The sequence below is a fragment of the Bombus affinis genome, chromosome 17, assembly GCF_024516045.1.
Source record: "Bombus affinis isolate iyBomAffi1 chromosome 17, iyBomAffi1.2, whole genome shotgun sequence".
NCBI lineage: Eukaryota > Metazoa > Arthropoda > Insecta > Hymenoptera > Apidae > Bombus > Bombus affinis.
The window spans coordinates 4783062-4803381 of NC_066360.1; the positions used below are offsets into that span (position 1 = coordinate 4783062).

General features: G+C 34.5%; 1 protein-coding gene and 2 long non-coding RNA genes across 10 annotated transcripts in view; 1 reads left to right on the plus strand and 2 right to left on the minus strand.

Annotated features, from left to right (window-relative positions):
- LOC126926123 (trafficking kinesin-binding protein milt) overlaps nt 1-20320 on the minus strand; it is a 96855-nt gene that overhangs the window by 11262 nt on the left and 65273 nt on the right. Inside the window, exon 1 of one of the 8 annotated variants that reach the window (XM_050742236.1) lies at nt 20008-20228. The exons of 5 other annotated variants lie outside the window; for them this stretch is intronic. The gene's annotated coding sequence lies outside the window, so the exon portion shown is untranslated. Of the gene's footprint in view, nt 1-1503; nt 1648-11675; nt 12001-20007; nt 20229-20320 lie in introns of those variants that run through there. 2 more of the 8 variants (XM_050742238.1, XM_050742237.1) reach the window with 2 other exon arrangements.
- LOC126926133 (uncharacterized) lies at nt 1839-3220 on the plus strand. The gene is made up of 2 exons (XR_007714306.1): nt 1839-1983; nt 2111-3220. It is a non-coding gene; the product is annotated as an uncharacterized LOC126926133 (long non-coding RNA).
- Nucleotides 17287-19181, minus strand: LOC126926142 (uncharacterized). The gene is made up of 2 exons (XR_007714314.1): nt 18415-19181; nt 17287-18332 (listed from the first exon to the last, which is right to left on the minus strand). It is a non-coding gene; the product is annotated as an uncharacterized LOC126926142 (long non-coding RNA).

A 20320-nucleotide genomic window follows, 5' to 3' on the forward strand; every position in this document is an offset into this window, starting at 1 on the left:
ACAGTGAACAGATAATTAAGGCCGTCAATGAATTTCTTTTTCAAGTTACAAAATATAATCACCAACATAAGAACCGATATATAGGGTGTCTCATTTTAACACCATTTCATTCTCTATGTTTTTCTATCCGAAAATTTCATCGCGAATCTTCTTTCGTTTCTTTCTATAATATGCATTACACAGAGAGTATCAAATAATAGGTAAGCTGTTGTTTTTAGAAAGTGACGCATCATATTATTTATGTAACTGGTAATAAACAGTTTACGAACGCTAAACTGTCACGTCACCAATATGTAGTGATAAAATGATACAGTTAACGAGATGTAACATGTGTAAGAGAATATTGTATTACTCTACTCCCTATATTGCGTGTTGTAAGTACAGATATACTCGTATAATATTACAATGTATATGACGACGTATTATACGATACAAGAAACAGTACAACAAACGACAACAAAAAATATCAACGGTGGATTAAATGATTTCCAGGGGAGGTGTAAATAAATTTCACAGTGGTTATTTATTATTATATATAATTGTTACATACTCTTCGTATTTATTGACAAAATATAATTTACAACTGAAGGGTCAATGGAAGAAAGGAGGAATGTCAAATCTAACGAATTTTGGGTTTAACATTTTTTGTTGCTATGTGTGCACTTTATTTGTGTCGCATTGTGAATTAAAATTTTCCCAGTTTTATAGTAGTTTCAAGAAATTCATCTGTACAGCCAGAAATGAATACTTTTCATTTCTTATAGTTTAACGTGTTACATATTACTCAAAGTTACAAGTAAAAGTTGCAAAAGATGTAGAATAAAATGAAAAATAAAAAGATATAGTGATTTTGATGTGTGAGAATATAAGGGCTGACGGAAATATGGGAAAAGATAGAAAGAATGTAGAAAGCAGGCACATCAGAATGGCGATGGACCTACATAGAGACACCCCTGACTATATTTTGCGATCGCGTAATTATGCAGAAAAGGGAGCCTCAATTACAATTTGTCGTTATATTATATATTAAAATTTTTCCGAATATATTGTAGAAGGTCCTGAGTAATGTGTATTATACTTTGTCGAGACATGCGATGATCGTGGTTCAAAAGTTACGGCAAAAAGAAAATGGCACTTGTTAAGTTACGTTGACTCCAATATAAATGACTAAAAATTAAATTATAGCCGTATGCATTCGCATAGGGTTGCGATCCTAATAGTGGTAAGGTATATAGTTAGGCTAGGTTAGGTTAAATTAGATTCCATTGGCGGCTGGGGCCGAAGCACTCAGACGTATCACAGAATCTGACCTAACCTAACATTTAAACCACGATCGTTGCACGCACGTTGTAATATATGAAGTATTCTTTCTGGTGGTTTGTGATTATTTTCTAATAGTTCTCTGACTAGATTGCATCAAAGCAGAAAGGGCATATATATATGCTAATACCAACTTTAAAAGTTGTATTATTACTATAATCTCGTTAACGCAAACGTACATACCTTTCTGACAAAGATGTCTCTAGCTACAATCAGAGGAACTATCAACTGACCGTCACAAAACACCGACAGGATGGAGGTGCTTCGTCAGAACACCTTATATATTACACGGTCTTATGCCTCGGACAAAGTGCATGTTACTCAAGACTAAGGATGCCACACGATTCCCTTAATTCGGCGATAACATGATATCACGTTATCCCTACTGCCATTCTACAGCTACGTCGCTTGTGTCACATGACATGAATTTCATCTCACGTTTCTCAGCGTCGCGTGTACCAATATTGTCCCCCACTCTTCCATTTATCTACGGCATGAGTCACGACGTCACTAGTTCACCGACTATACTACTTCCCCCACTACCTGAGGGACTTTTTCCCTTAATTCCCTTGATCTGGTAACGCTGCTCAGGACCAGGGTTTCCGGAGGGGTTCCTCGCACGAGCAGAGGTCGTCAACCGCCACTTTCGATACAACCATAAAGGTAAAAACTCGCGTATTGGTCGAGAAGTTACATTAACAAAGAAGATCATATTGCTATGTGACAGTGGCAGTAGTAGTAGAGGGATTAAGTGTATAAGCGAGGAATTTTTCCTGGTTACTTTGCTTAGGACGGTCTCCTCTACAAAATATTCGAAATTCAACAAAATCAAAGTTGAGGCTCCCTTCTCTGCATAATTACCGGGGATTGGAATCGGGCAGAACGAAACTGGGAATGTTAGCCAGAAAAAGTACCAGAATATACATCCTGGCAATTGAAAGGATCGAGGAAGGCAGATGCCCTGCATCTGCCTCAAGATCTGCTCAACAAAGAAAAAAAAATATTCGGAATGGTTGACCCTCGGAATGGGACAAGCAACTGCTTGGAGCCCTCAACGAAGTAGGGGATGGGGAGATGGGCAAGCTGCCATCGCCTGAGCAGGAGTACAAAGAGCTGGGAAATAAAAGATGAATTATGCAAGAGGATAGAGCGTGTTATTCGAGAAGATTGAAGCAGAGTCGACATACTACAGTGAATACCGGTTAAGAAAGAAAAAAGTGGAGGTCGAAAAATACTGAATGAAAAATGGAGTCGTAGGGGCAGTGGACAAAGACTTAGAGGCCAGGGCTACACGAGCGTTGAGCCGGTGCTGTGTTGCGTAGCTACATACATGCACGCTAAATGTTCTACAAGGCTCACGCGTGTGTGCGTGCGGTTCTACAACGCAGGGTCGATCTAACACTCGTGTAGCCCCGATCTTAGGTGCGAAAACGTTGGGGGGACAAGACGGTATGCTGAGGAAGAGAACCTAAAGCATAGGTTGTGGGAGCTGGAAGAAGAGAGTTTTCGTCACATGTAACTATGCAACGGAATGCAGGGAAGCGGGGCAAGGAGGCAGAGATTTGGATGCGGGACATGATGGGAAATGACGAATGAAAGGAGGATATGAATGATGTATTACAAGGAAGATTGGTGAGAGAGTTGAATATGTAGTATATATATATAAGATGTGTAGTGTATAGTAGAATATTTGAACAATTAGCAAGAGAATTGATTACCACTACAGATTAGTTGTAGATATAGGTTTTACATTTATGATGTAAAAGTAACATAGATTATTATCCAGAAATTATAATGTATGGGTGGAGAAATGAATATACCATACACATGTATATGAGCAAATATATGAAGTTATAACATTATACGTATATTAAAAAATAAATCTTCGCTTTCTGAGAAATGCTAAAACTTGACATTCCCCCTTCTCCTTGTCGACCCTTTATTTTTAATGCACAAGAACTGTTATATATTAAATTCCTATTTAATGTAAATATATCTGATCTGTAGATTATATGTAAACGTTGCTAATAAATAATAACTATATTAAGATTGTATACTAGTATAAAATATTATTTGTATTATAGGTAGTAGTTTTAAGCTTGGTTCAGTTCCCTGTTTAGTGTAGTTTAATTTTAGTTTTCTAAGCAAGACAAAATAAGCTTCTTCTTCAAGGTCCTTGGGGCGAAAATTAAAATATAATAATAACGATAATAGGATAGTTGTTTAGTAATAATTTCCAGAGCCTCTGAGAGATAAGTAAATTGTTTATCGCATTAAAGATATTAACGAATTAGTAATACATCTTATGCATACAGAACAAAATTTGAGCTAAGAATTAAATAGAGGTTTTGAACTATTCTTACAGTTATACTGTATTTAGCAAGAAAATAACATACTTCTGTTAGATTTATGTAAGTGTATTTTGTAAAAGCCAGAAACAAATGTTCAACTTTTTGAAGTGTTTTAAAGTGCTCGGCTTATTATAAAAATTAAACGATTAATTATAAGAAAAAACCAACAATCCTTGCTATATATATATATATATATATATATATATATATATATATATATATATATATATAGCTTCATATATATAAAGTGCTTCAATCAAACAGCGTGCAATAAATTCGTGTTAATCAGCACTGCCTGTGATTTAAAGATTTGCGAATAGAATAATGAAACTGAAAAGTCGTATGGACTGATGAATATTTATAATACAATAATTACAATTAAGATTATGATACTCATAACTAGGAAACGTTACTGTTTCGGTACTAAAATTTCAAAACGCAAATAGACACAAAGATCTTACAATAAACAGAAATTGCATAATTAATACTGACATAAATTTGATTCGCCAACGAAAAGAAAGATAAGAATAAAACAAAAGCTTGCTTTTTAAACTTTCAAATAATATGAAATCGATAAATAATACACGATAAGTAACTAGCATATTCGATTAAATTCAAATTTAATTCTAATATTCCTTTAACAAATGTTTCTCGTAATTGAAAATAAAACATTGAATAATTAGAAGGATTTACATTCGAATGAATAGTTAAACAAATTGTAATATACATACATATGTTATGCTTCTAAGATAATACAAATATTAGATGTTTTAATGTTCTACACGTTCCTAGCCATTTGTAATAATGTAACAAAACAGTTGTTAAACCAATTTATCGCACTGACTATACAGCACAAAATAATAAAAAGCGCATCGACAATAATATTCTCCAAAATATAATCCGATGTATATTAAATTTTTCAAACGAAATTATAATATATTTTTTCGGTAAATATTCACAGAAACAGAGTCACCTCCGATTTACATAATTTTTTAATATGTTATCAAGATCATCGATCAACCTTAGTAGTATGGTGAAGATCTTAGTCAATTATCAAAAAAAGTTTGCATAAAAGTACAATAACTTTCCGGACACCATATACGTTTAATGAAATGTAAATAACCGAGACCTTTTTTTTAGATAACCCAAACCTCACTCAAACTTGTTTGTGATGAACTTTCTACCTTGAGCGCCACCTAGATTTACTCGAAAACTGGATCACCAAGTGGAAAATTGAAATCAATGAGGTTAGGTTAAACCCTAACAGTTTCTCCTCAAGGAAAGGGCAATGGCCACTCTTTGTTAATAGCATAAAAATACCGGAACTATCATCAGTACAATATTTAGATCTTCACTTGGACAATAAATTCAATTGGAAGCAACATATAATAGTGAAAGGAAAGCAAGTAGATCTTAAGATGCAAAAATACGTACTGGATACTTGGCAGAAAGTCGAGATTATCGCTGGAAGATAAAATACTTAATTATAGAACAATAACAAGTCCGCGTATGGACTTCTGGTATCGAGCTACCAAGTCAGGGTTAGGTTATCGGTAATCGAAAGCATTTGGTCGGTTTATAACGGTTGTTCGTAACCAGAATATTTAAAAATTATTTTTTCTTTTCAATCACTTCCTTCTATTTCTCTAGAAATTTTTTTAAAAATTCATTGATTTTCCATTTGGTTTTCTGTTTAAACGAAAATTACTCCTCTGTCAATGACTTTTTCAGAAAAATTCTAAGGATAACTGTTACTTTTGACTGGAAAAGCAGTGGCCAATTGACCTGAAATGAGGTATAGGTATGTTAGGATGGAGAAATAGGTTATCATGGACCTAAGGCTCTAACCCACCAAACCAGTCTATACAATAGAAGCCTATAGAATTCTAAAGGAGTGGAACAAAAATTCTGATGGGTTTCTAATCTGATCTAACTCAAATCTATTTTTAAGTCCATCAGAATTTTGTCTTCCTTCCTTTAGAATTTTTCTCAAAGTGCAGGTACAAGCTTTTACTTACTGATGCTACTACATCAAAATACAACATAATTTATAAACATTTTCTGATAATAGCTTTTAATATACAGCGACCTTAACTAAAACCTTCACAACGCTACTTAGAGTGACGATTTTGACAAATCAAACTAAAAAATCATCGGAATTGGGGAGCCCTTTTCGTGAATATTTATCTTTTTTTTTATAATATTGTAGAGAGAATTAAGACAGACTATGGTATATATAAAATATCGTATTCTCATTTACAGAATATATCGTTTATGAAGGAAACAACTAAAGTTTGTAAATTATACGTACTATAAAACCACAGAAAGTACAAAATAAGGCAGCACTGTGATTCTTACAAACGTTCACAGAGTACACGAAATATGTTGTGATCTATGAGCTTTTTACACTTTCTTCGATCCTCTGGCATTTTACTTCATAGTAGCATATTCGTTACTAAGAAAGAAACTGACATAGCAATTACATTTTATTCAGTTAAATTCATTTTCAATGTTTTCTTCTAATATTGTACAAATTTCTTAGCTACCACTTTGTGTTCCCGCACGAACACAAATTTTTTACTGATTATTCTTTATCACAATAAAATAATTACAATATCAGAATAAAAATAAAACATGGTAAAGGATTAAAAACTCGTGCAGATCGTTAAAAATAACATCCAGTACATATGTGTATATAATATAACGTATAACTAAATATAAATACATACAAAACGTGATAAAATTTGTGATACAAACGACAACAGAATACATGTATCTTCCTCATACAAAGCTTTCGCTTTCAAACGAATAGCAAAGGCTATCGAGTATGAAATTTGATCCGGTACGTCTACCTGAACGCCATCAGTATGATTGCGAACTAACTAGTCTTCTATTGGTATTTATGGACTCTACGACTTTACTGTATGACTCGACCGTTCAATTAAAAATACAAGGTGAAGTCGTACAGAACACATGTCCCAACCATACGTGCTTACATATTCATTCATTGATTATTCATGTGCGGTTCAACATTTCTAACCGTGTAAAGTTAGAACATGCGTAAGATAAAGTACGTGTCACGGCATTTGGAACTGAATGGTTACCAATTGTGTAAAATCTTATACGTTTCTTTTTATTTTATTTATTTAAACGATTATCGTCGCATCGACATCTCAATCATTAGCGACGTGTCCTCTTGTTTAGCTTACGCTTAGATGAAATCGTAGATAAGTTTGAGAAGGTCTCAACTTTCTTTGTATTATGGAAGGAATCGTTTGACGATTTGCGAAGTTTCATCTGATTTCGTGAGATATCAGTTTCTTAAAAAAAAAAGTCAATAAGCGCCAAGGGTCAGAGAGCATTGGTACGTGTTGCAGTGAGGTGTTCTTTTTAGGAGGAATTGGCGAGCAAGTCTCGCGTGACCAACACATCTTTTAAAACACTTGGTTTGTTCTATCCAAGGATCTTCCCACCATGTTGGGAAGAAGTCGTTTGAATTATCGCTCGGTTTAGTTGTAGTTTCAGTTTACAAAATGATTGTGTAAAGTCTTTTAATAAGGTGATTACGAAGCAAAATCTCTTCCTCCTCTAATCCTCTAAACCTCTAATCAGATAATATAGAAAATTGTAGAACAAATCCGCAAATATCAAATCTTTTATTTCACCAGAATTTTGTTGATAAAAGATTGCCAAAAATTGTTTATGTGATATTGCAGTTGTTGACGATTATAAATGTTATGAAATTTCAAGCGTAGTACTTTTTTTATTTATCAATGTATAAACTATTTAGTGTGAAAGTGCAAACTAAAGATCCTCTGGACATCTGATAGTTGTACAATGATGAGATAGATGATACGCAAGTGTGCTTTGTCTTGCAAGTATGAATAGAAACCTATGTATATGTTTGTAGATAGATAAGTCGAATCGAGGTAAATGCGCATTTATTGAATCAAATTTCTAAGTTATTCTTCTTGAAGAGGGAAGAAGCTTTGTACGTAAACAAAATTTCTTTTACTAATTCTACTTATCTCTTCCTGAGAAACCATTGGTCTCGTTCATATCACAAATATCCCTTTATATATACGTACATGAAGAACTTAGAATTCAAAAGATACACGAACATGTGCACGTACAATAAATAATATTAAATAAATAAAATACAATAAATAAATAACGCGAAATAAGACAAAAGACACAGAGAATATGAAATACAAAAATTCTCAAAGAGTAATATTTTCCAAAGAAAAGATCTCGGCTTTAGTGTGGTGTCCGAACTGCAAAATATTCAGCGTGAAGTCGTTGAAGCTGAAGATGAGGGTCGTTTTTATGCAAATAAAGTGTACAAAATTTCGGTCAAATCTGTTGATGCGTCAAATTCTGGCGGATTTTGGCGAGAGCTTCCTTAAAATTTTCTCTTAACTGCAGAATTTAGTTTTAAAAGTCCCTTACAGTGTGCGTAATTAACAGAAATCTAAAATTGTGCACTGTTATTTCTTTTGTTCACCCAACTTTACGTACATTCTTATATCGTCTGATTAATCAATTTCCCAAGTTTTATTCTTTTAATTATATACTCAAAAGTATGAATTTCCATAAAATTTCTCAGCCTAATGATCGTGGTCCTATGTGGATTTCTAAAGTTGAGACCTCTGTCGGTGAAACGTTCACAACATTGGAACCTACCACACCAGTCGAAATGGCTACTTCTACAATTCTATTTTAAAATTCCTACTTTACGTTACATCCCTCCCCCCTGCAACGATGTAACGACTTTTTTAGTCATAACTAAAGGAATAATATAATGATCTTTTTTTATATATTCAAAATGTTACTTATACCAATACCAGCGAAAATGACTAGTTCTACAATTTTATAAACGTGGCAACCCTCGTTTAGGGATTATAGTCCTAGATGGATTAATAATAAATACCAAAGAGTATACTACATAAAGTGGAACTCCTTCTGTAAGAAAGTGAAAAATCACTAAATCTAAAAATATTCTACTATTACGTATTTTTTAAAGACCAGTTGTTTGGTTTTGGTAGAAATAACTTCTTAACGTCTTAAAATTGTAGATGGCTCTAACGATAAAGACGACTTAGCCAATGGCGCCACAGCGAGCTATATGCTTCCATCGCGCATTTTTCCAAGTATCCAGGACTAATATTCATTTACTTAAAAAACAAAGAAGTCTAAAAATTATTTAAGTGATCAATTATATTTTGCGGTAATGATTTTATTTAACGATTTCATATATTGTTCATACGAAACGTCCAATTGAACTGTACTTTATAAAAGTAGAAAAGGTGGCGCAATTAATTGGCAACAATTCCAGGTAAACAATAACTGATAATAACAACAAAAAAAAAAAAAAGAAAAAGAAAACCTGTTGCTAAAGTGAAAAAGGGAGATCTCCTCGTTCAGTCACGCAGCGGTGTTTTTCAAAGAGGGGAGATCTCCTTATTCGGTTGGCCAAGTGTTAACTGTCGGTGGCTCTAACGATAAAGACAACTTGTTAAGACGATGAAAAACGACCCTCGTTTTCGGCTTTAGCGGCACAAAGTACCCTCGTAAAGAGACACGTTCGGACCGATAACTTTACGGTCCGGACACTATACTAAGCCCAAGGTCTCGAAGGAAGTGTAAAATTAGAAGCTTTTGAATGCTTTGGTACCGCGAGTCCTGCTACAGTGAGATTGCTCTTTCACCCCTTTCATCCTGGGGTATAAGTACACAAGGTCATGAGCAAAGGGCAAAGAAACAAATAGGAAATGTGAAATGTGACCGTGGCACGCGAATGAGTCACGAACGTTCGAGAGGAGAGGCCGTGGTGACGCGCCTTCTCGTCATCTCGGTCTTCGACCAACCGGATGCTGCGCATTCACCGTCAATTTCTCATTCAGCGTTTCTAATATACTGTTCAAAATAACGGAAAAACCTTATGATCCAGCCGCTTTATATCCTAAGTGTGCACAGTTTTATACTATAACAGGAAACTGTGGCGCATTGATAAGATAATTTATATATTACGACATTTCTGTTACGGCCCTGTTACGGCCAAGAAATTTTTTCCTGTAGCAAGAATCTCAAACACGCGCGGATAATACGAGTTTCGAGTGTCAGCGTATTTTACTTCTGACGAATATTGTCGCGTTACGAGTACAGTAAGTAGCTTCCTGATTCGTTGCAGTTCGAACAACGCGTATGGAACGTTTGGATAATAATACGTTGAGACAGCAGGTCTTTGGATACTGCAGTTTTTGCTATACCAAAGTTTCCTAACCCTCGGTTGTCGTCATGGGTCATAGTGACCTACAGTTTTACTTTGGACAAAGATATCTTCAAAGCGTAGCTTATGTGTATTATTAAATGTATTATCTATTACTAATTTGTAGTGTTCTTTTATAACATCTGATGATCATGTTGCAAAGAATCCCATTAGTTTGTGTCTGGCGATTCTCTAAAGTTTGTAATGGGATAGGCTGACCCAAGTGTGATAAAAGCATATTTTTTGCTGCAATCGAACAGATTTTATTTCTGTGCAAATTTTCCATAGAAATTCTCGTGCATGAACTGCAGAAGGAATTAAGTGACATGGCTGTTATATCTTCTTAATACCTAAATCTGCGTACGTATAATTAAAATATAAAATTTTGGTATGTTTTGTGCAGGAATGAAATGACTTTTTTATATAATTGCAGCAGATTCTTTCTATTTACAAACAGCTCGTCCTCAACGTGTCAGATAATGTAAATGTCATTTTTAAAACGTGCACTAGAAAAATATTTCTTCCCACGCCTTTAGCATAAGGAAAGATAGAAAAGGTACGATATTTCATCACAAAAGTTTTTTTTTTTTTTTCTAAACTTAATGTTAAAGATATTTTTCTCGAAAATGATGTCACTTCGTTAACCTTCTTTTGTTATTTAAACACATATTCTAGAATATTCAAACTATATTTCCAAATTTGTTCGATTCAATATCACTACTATTCTTCGAACAGCAGCTGCTCGAAGATTGATCCGGGTCTGACTGACCTAATGTGACAAGCGCGTTTCATGAGCCAATGTGACACCGAGGGTTCAACTACGACAATCCTCTACGAAGAAAATATACAATAAGATTTGTTCATTTCCGGTTTAGTTTTCGAGAAAAACGAGTTTGGAAATAAATTAAATTTGACCAATTCCGGACTAGATGGGACTAAATAATTGATATTCTACGTCATTCTATGCGCGAAAATAATTTAGAACAAAATATCCCTCTCTGTTCCCGAGAAAAAATTAAATTAAAAGATTAATCAAACCGACTATCATCTGATTAATTAGTTCCTTGATTTTTGTTAATATAAGAATTCACGTAAAGTTGAAGGAACAAAAGAAATAACGACGAGTGTACAATTTTAAATTATTGGGTTGGTAACTAAGTTACCCAACCTAACCTCAATACATTTTGAAACCGGTCACCCGACCGGACCTGTTACTGTAAATTAAACACGTTCAAACCTTATTTTCTTGAGAACGAAGCCTCAAATAGAAGAATTTTATTCTACGTTTTGGACTAATCTTCACACGTAGAACCAGCTGTCGATTGTTTAGTGGTCGTCTAACCCGCAATAAGCCACGTTTTAACTATTGGGTTGGCAACTAAGTGATTGCGGATTTTGTCAATGCCACCTAATGGCAACATCCGCAATCACTTAGTTGCTAACCCAATAGCTAACTCGATAAATTTTCGAACTCGAATTTTTCGAGAACTGAGCCGAGAACGAACAAATTTGTAAAATCTGTAAAATCTGATTCCACGTGTTCCATTCGTGCGAATTCTGTATCAAAGCACCGGCGCATCACACACTGATTAATTTCGTATTTTGAACAGTGTATCAGCTACTTACGTTACAGGCGAGGATTTGCGAAACTCGAAGGGAAGTGTAATGCAAGAACTGAAAAGGAAAAAGAAGCTCAAGCCATTTCAACTGATCCCGGCAATTTGAGAATTACTGACAGGAAACGCAGGTGCAAGATGGCTCCGTCGGCGAGGAAGCCAACAGGAAAATCGGTGTATGCAATCCGGTGCAATCGGAACATCCCCAGCAAGGCGCGGGTATCCTAGAGGAGCTGGGACAGTTTCCATCCAGGAAACCTTCGTTTTCCAACAAATCCTCGTTCGACGGTCTGATGTCTTCGTCGTATTCGTAAGGGTCATCCTCTTGGGGATCCTGTAGCTCCTGGTCGGAAGATTCTTCCGGTTCCAGGAGCGTATTGTTCGAAATGCTTCTCTCTTCCTCCGCCAGGATCGGCCAGGAACCCAGGGAGGATCGGGAGCAATGGCTGATTCGTTAGCTGTATTTATTAATTAATGCAATTTTCCTCCAGGACCTTCTCTCTTTCTACTTTCTTATTCCTTTCGAAACGTCTATCTTAGCTACGTCTTGCTGCCTCGTACAATTCTCGCTTCTATTCTGAACGTTACAAAGTCTGTACATTAATTTGAATTTCGCATCTGTGCTCGCTGTTAACGTTCAACGCCGGACTGTATCATTTTACGATCATGTTTCGAAAGAAGTTCGCGACTGTGCGTCGATAAGCAAGTGTCCTTTTAAGTTTGTTATCGCCATTGGTAAAAAAGACAGTGGAAACAGATCTGCATTTTGAAGTGAATTTTTATTAAAGTTGGGGTTATTATGTTACATTCGCTAAAATGAAATCAATGTCGTAATTACGACAATTTATTCTATTTCACATTTGCATTGTAAATGCTCTTTTTTTCTTCCGTTTAATAAGCCTTGTGAGATATGTACATCCTACATGCGCAATTAGCGTACATTGCTAATTGGACAGCGTTGTGAACACTTGTCGATATTCCAATTGCTGGATTACGTAACATAGCGAGAAAAGTTTCGTGAGATAAATAGGAACTGTAGAGTGCAATTTGATTATCGTGTGACTGTCCGAGGGTTCGCTGGAAGTTGTAAACACTTTCGGCTAAGAAATATACGTTTTTTTCTTATTGACCTAAGCTTCATTTTTTCCCTTTCTACGAAATCTTACAAAATATTGAGAATGTCACAATATTTCCTTCGATATCGTCGTAACAAAAGGTTGGACTTCAGAATAAGGTATAATGTGTACGATGCTGTACACAATTTAATAATCTTCATTATAACTAGTTTTTCAATCACTTTTTATTCCTCGTTGTTTGCAATGGTAACGATCGTTTAAAGTTCACGAGCAATGCTTGTCATAGAAATAAAGAAAACAAATATATGCTTTAACATTCCATGTTTAATTAGTTTCCTATCAAATATTTATATATGTATATACGCACATACATTGTAAATATTTGTTTCTATAGAAATAATTAAATTTGAAATGTGGGAGTAAAATTATTATTATTATTAATATATATATAATATATATAATTTATATAAAATATAGTATATATATAGATGTATATTTTATGTTTACATTATGTTACATACACATATATATATTGTATTTTATATAGAAAATATTGATTGATTGAGTGATAATATTATCCATTAACTTTTTCCCTGTCAATTGCCACTAGCTATCTGCTATATTACTGAACGATAACAATAAACAATTAAAGAAGAAACTTGCCGCAACGCGCGAGTATCGAACGTTAGTGAACTTTATGATGGAAATATTCAAATCTTGATATCAGCTATCGTCGATAACAAGTTCTGAGAAGAAAAAAACGTACGCGAATATAAATTTTGCACACGCAAACGGTTACATAAATGTTGTAAGAGTTCAACAGTTTATTCGTAAGATTGGTAATATTTCATTGCGAAGCAAACGAAGCAAAAAGGCGGAGAATGTCATCAACGGAAATAACATTCCAAGAACTATTACTGCTGCTACTGACAATAATCCAACGTGGATAGAAAAACAAATATCGCATAATTCAGCAAGTGCAATTGTCTTCGGGGTCTACGCTGTACACCTGATGCACAGCCGACATGCTGACCAACTACTGCAACTACTTGATGAACATCCACAGATGATACAGCAATTCTAGCCACCGATAAATATCCTAAGGTTGCATCGACATCATTGTAGCAACACAAACTAAGTCAGTGGAGAACAGAAGTAAATACTAACAAATGGGCAGGTCACGTTTACCTTGAATTTACCATAACCATGTTGCACTTATATCCCAAAATCAACTGGTTGACTATTTTGGGTCACATCTTGACCGCAAGGTAACATGGAACCAGCAAACGACAAAGAGACCCAGCAAATTCGATTCAGGAGGAAAGCAATGTTCTAGTTAACTGGTGGACGTTCTAAGTTCAGCATAGAGGCATAGTTACTTGTACATAAGCGCATTATGAAACCAATCCTGGCAGTCAATCATAGAGCACGGAAGCGAAAAGCCTACACAGCAAAGTTTGAAGCTCTTCAGCCAGGACCAAGCCAAGAGAAACGATGGAATTCGTGAAAATCTGTAGACAAACTGTGTTACAGTTTGCAGGTAGCGTGGCTGTGCAGCCAGTACAGTTCAAGACTAAAGGACCATCCCATCTTAGTAGTCAGAGATCTACACTTACGCAATCAGCCTCGCAAAATCCGGAGAGAACATCTTGGTGACTTTCTACATCGACCAGTTACATCGACAACAAATTGTAGGTGAGAAACAGTTACGCATTGACACGAATGAAATATAATTTCGTACGGACGCCATCCAAAGGGATAGCTGTACACTTACCGAATGTCTGTGTCGTGAATGAGTTTTGAACAGACTGTGAAGACTCTAGGATACTAGAAAAAGAAAAAGGAGGAGATTCAACAAGTCATTCTAATCGTGACCACGTTACTTGATTCAAATGAAAAAAAAATGGCAAAGGAGGTAGAGATGCAAACCATTTTGAAATCTTATGGTCATTGGTGACCCAAAAACAAACGATGATCGAGAGACCTCGTGATATTGCTCCTGACGTTGGTTTGGAAAAAAATCGAACATGCAAAACACGTGTCGAAGGAAAGAACGAGGTGCAAAAGACGAAATGACGCTGACCCTTCGATGGTCATCTGCAAGACTCGCTCCTTATTATTCCGTGCAAGCTAACGATGTGTTAGTGCAAGATGAAGTAGACGTGGAATTACCAAGGAAACGACGAGAGTTGGCGAACGAATGCAAGGTGAATTTTGACACGGTACCAATAGTTGCGTTCGTACGCGTTTAGTGACGACTTTTCTGTTTCCTAACCCCAACCATTTTTTTCTTTTCTTTTTTTTAACGTAGAGAAATCCTCATGGACACTCTGCTGCTGCGAAGACAACAGAGTAGTGTCCGACAAAAAAGTTACGAGTCGAGTCATATTGACCAGGCTATCACTGCAATCCCACTCCTGGGCACGACCCCACTACTGCCCGCCATGGAGACAACCTAACCTCAACCTAACTCCAACCTAACCTCAACGATCGTCATCTTTTGAACGTCATTAGGCGAGTGATTATTCTCGATCGTATTATATCTGGAATATTATCATCTGGCCAATCTCTTAATTAGTCCCGATGTAACATTTGGGGCAAGATGGGACATTTCGGTGGACGCTAACTTTTAGATAAAATGGACCTACGAATGGAGGACAGAGCGACAATGTTGGATTGGAGAATAAACGCGGATGGCTGTTGAAGTAACTGCACGGAAGCAATGGGCTGTCGTAAAGCAGTTGCAGCTTTTAATGTCCTGAAAACTGCATTGGACAGGAAGGTGGGTCCCTGTCGAGAAAGTCCTCGACAGTTGTTGAGGACTAGTTTAGAACCTTCCCAAAGTGTATTTTCACTGGAGGAGGAGGAAGCATTAGTATTTCATTTGAGAGAAATGGAGGATCTATTATTTGGTTAACAACAATTAACAGCAATTTGTGCACCCCATTGTGCATTTTCTCTTTTTCATGTCAAGTTTTGAAAGTTTATTTTAAGATATTTCTATATTGGTGCTAGACACAACATTTTTTGTGAATACAACACCAGTGGTGCATATAGTATTTTAGAACAATTCTTTCTGTAGCGTTCTCATCTTGTCTTTCCTCCTGGATTGAAACATGAAACTTCTGCAAATGTTCACTTTTCAAACACTAGGACAATTTTATGACAGCAAGTTATTTCATAGAGTCGCGAAAAACCAGTTTAAGAGTGCACTTACAAGTTTATTAATTTTGAAGTCTGCGACAATGTTGAAAATTGCTTAAGCAATTGGGAAAATGCAGAGAATTAGAAAACACGGAGACAGAAATTATTTTGTCTAAATACGAGACATTTTAAAGAAACCATGTTTGATCAAAATTTTATTGTCAAAAATGAACCACCAATTGAGCGATATAAAAATTGTGTAAAAATAAAAAATTTCTATTCTCTTATCAAAAATGTTCCTTCTAATAACACTTATTCCAACATTCAAAGTCATTTGTCATGAACAAGCTAAACCATAAATTATCATTCATAAATTGCGGTTAGCACATGAAGATTTATTCCTCTTACCATTGTCAATATTTCAAGAGTAATTTCTTTTAAAAAGTGTAAAAATCGTGACTCTTCTTAATAAGACTTGAAAATTACTTGCAAATTTTCCGAGTGCAAAAACGAGTGACAATGAGAACACACGAGACATATCTACACGATGTGTTGCTGTTTATAAATTATAAATAAGCATTGTTGAAAGTCAACAGAATAATAATCCGTTTGTTCTGTCCTCCGCTGAAAACAATACAAATATAAATACTGTTGCGTAAGAATGCAATAAGAAATATTGCAATTTGACTTTTCATCAATAGGATTTTATCAAAAATGAAATCTTGGATATCCTCATTTCGTGTTTGATGAGTCATTAATAACACAATAATAGTCTTCTACAAGCTTTCGTTTATCGCAGTCTTATCTAGGTATCCTCAGAGATTTTCCTCATTTTAGATTCTCATTTAAGTTTACTTAAGCAGAAGACTTTTAGTTTTAGCATTATTTGTGTAAAGTAATACGTATATTGATTTCACTTGTTCTTCTTTGGTTATTAATAGTACTCCGGTATATTCCGTTATAATGTGCAATCTGCACGTTCAGCACTGTGGAAATTTGTATAACACGTACTCTTTGCTTTCTAGCTGGCAATTACCGCATATCGTACATTTTGCTGTTTCTATAATCCTATGAAACATGTTATATTTACCGACATTTACCGGTTAAGCTAATTTCTTCCTATCCAATTAGCCTAAGCTGCTCTATATTATTTATACGTGTTGGTAACTGTAACTGGATATAATCTTCACGTTTGCGTGTCCGCAGCTACTTCGATTCTCTTGTACATCGGATCGAATTTCAAGATTCTGTGTTTGTCCTCTGGTATAAGCTTCTCTCTTATCTCCTCTGGGATGTTTGGCGTGGTTTGGTGGGAGGGGTTACTAACTTCAAACAATTCTCTAAATCATAGCAAGCGAACGTCTTTCGAAACATTATCGTAAAAAATTGCATTACGTAATAGAGAACTTTGCATAATATATACTCTGTCGATAAGGAACCGAGCAGCTTTTCTTTACCTGTATCGTTTGAAACGTTTCAATATTTCCCAATGTTAATTATTTTCTATAAACTTAAGCTTGAGAGCAACAAAAAGTACGCACTGTCTGAACTTTTTAGACTGTTAAATTTTTAGTAAAATTGTGACATAAACTACTGGCATTTATTTCGGACATGAAACTCGATACTATGTTTTAAACACGATAGTGGCAAGCTTTATGAAGGCCCTGGAAGTGTTATAAAATATACTTGGACGTTTTGCATTCTTATTAAAAAAATATTCTATATACAGGACACTAATGGCCATTGAATAATTTAAAAACAAGAAGTTGTATCAACTGAACAAGCAACAACGCAAATATGGAGAATTGTTATCGTTTGAAAATATGGGTAAAGGGGGGAAAACAGAAGTTTTAAAAGTTATGCTATAAGACTTATTCAATTAAAACAATGTGGTTACGAATAATCATGATAAACAATAAAAATCTTTTTGCTTATCAACCAAAACGATTTTTTGCCATCGATAATGGCTATTAAAACAAAATTCGGGTTATCGACAATTGGTAATGGTAACGAAAAATCCCGTCATCGATAATAGTTATCGGTACCTAAAAAAAGTTCCATCTTTGATAATGGTTATCAATAGCCAAAAAGAAATCCGCCAAAAATAACGGTTATTAATCACCAAAGAAATTTATGATGGTTATCGGTAGCAAAAAAATTATATCGTTGATAATTGTTATCAACGATTAAAAGATGCTTTCTTACATAATAGATATCAGTAACCAAAATTATAATTGTTATGAGTAACCAAAAAAACCTCAGTCATGAAAAATGGTCATTGGTGACTAAAAATAACTCCGTCACGAATAATAGTTATCGACAACCAAAAAATGATTCTGCCATAATGGTTGTCGGCAACAAAAAATATTTCACGTAGATAATGGTAATCGGTAACCAAAAATATTAGAATCATATATAAGGGGTTATTCGTAAGTAGAATACTTGAAAATTAATATTGTTTAATCGTTTAATATTTTGAAAAATTTCTTTGATACTTAGTGTTCACTGTGTCCTATGACAACAGAAGTTACCAGTATGCCAGTCTCCCCCCTCCCCCCTATAAAAATTGTAAAAATAAATGTTATTTTTGATCTCTGATTACGGTTAATTTATAGTGCAACAATCAAAAATAAAATTACCAAAAGTTCTGACGTAACACCTTAGGTAGAGACGTCGCAGGTGATTATTGATTTTTCCACGCGGTAAAGCTTGCATAAGAGTATGCACTGAAGTGATAAACCGAGACTACGCGACTCTCGTCATTTATTTATAGGAACAAAGATGTGACTACATGTCGACAAACTACATGTACTTGCATCGTTAACTTTGCACTTTATCAGTAGGCTGACGTTCCTCGACATTAATTACGAAAGTTGAACCTACTTTATGCGTTTAATTTTAAGTAATCAATACGACGCATATATAATAAGAATATTCGTTTAAAAAATGTTGAAATTATTAGATATTATACGACGCACCGGTTGGAGTATTTCTTGTAAAATTCTCGTAAATAATGATACGAAATGACCGGCCTGAGAATAACCACGTGGCAATATGCATCAATCTAAAACGTTGCATAATGTATCAAAGATATACATGAACGATTGACCTCCAAAATAATCTCTTACTGTTCGTCGCAATCCATTAAACATGATTCTAGTTATAATGTAAAAACAGTGAACCTTGTGTTTCATTCGTGTTTTTAATCCTAAGATATCCAAATCGAATTCCACGTAACGTTCCAATAACAAAGAAACATTACTACAATGTTTCTTTCATATTGTTTTGTTATATATTCCGCATACCTATGATATACAGAGAAAAAAATCAAAATAATAGCAGAGTCGTAAAAGCAATTATAAATAATGAGAAATGCAAACAAAATATTTAGAGATAATAATTTAAATATAAATTGTAGTGTTAGGGATATTTTATATATAATTATCTTAAACAGATAAACTTGAACACAATTAAGTCTATTTGAAATAATACTATAATAATTGCTTGAAATCGTTCCAAAACATTAATTTATCAAATTATAGTTGTTAACTTCCGTATTTTATATAAATAATAGATAACACATTGCACGTTAATTTAATTAAGTAATACAATTATAGAAATAAATAGAATGGAAGAATTAATAATTATAGTATAATAAAATATTATGGAACAGAATACTCTTTAATCCATCGATAAAATTTAAACAAACAATAGATTTTAATTAATTTCGATTTCTTAACAAGTTTTGATTTTCATTAGAATTGTCGTATAGTTCTAATTTTTAAACTATATATAATTATAAAGTAGTTGAGAAAATTTCGAGCAAAACATAGCACAGACTATAAATAAACTGTGATTTCTTATTAGCGAAGAAGAAGAAAAAAATAAACAAAGGGGTTAAAGTTTCGAGATTTTAAAAATGGCGTCATGTCTCGAGGGTTGACCAGCAACGTTGGGAAAATTAAAGAAAAGGAAGTAATACAGTAGTCGTTATCTATATATGGAATAATCTACCTGATTATTATTTATCTACACATGAATATATCATTTCAAAATTTTGTAATATTTCGTTTATGATTCAATCGAATTTGAAATTTCAAAATTATTGTCCAAGTATATTTTACGATAAAGTACGTTGGAAAAATGGAGAACAAAAAGTGAAGAGGAGATTTGCTTATAATCACATGTTGATCACTCGATGTAATTAGTTGTGTTTCAAAATAAATACTTACCATTCAGCACATTAATTTTCTGCCTCTGACGTCAGAGGTTGTACCGGGCACATTTCACTGATCTTCTTGAAGTTCTCAAATTTTAACAATTAATTGTTTATATAGACACTAATTGACACAACAAACAGTGATCGATGATTCACGCACGTGAAAGAAAGAGAATATTACTTCTTATTATTAGAAAACATGAAGGTAGCGTGAAACGAAACAAACGACAAAATTACTCCGGCGCCATGACGCATAGCTGTCAGAGCAAGCTGCGCGGGCAAAGATGCGTATAAATACGGTTGAGAGGGAAATTTAAATCCTAGGA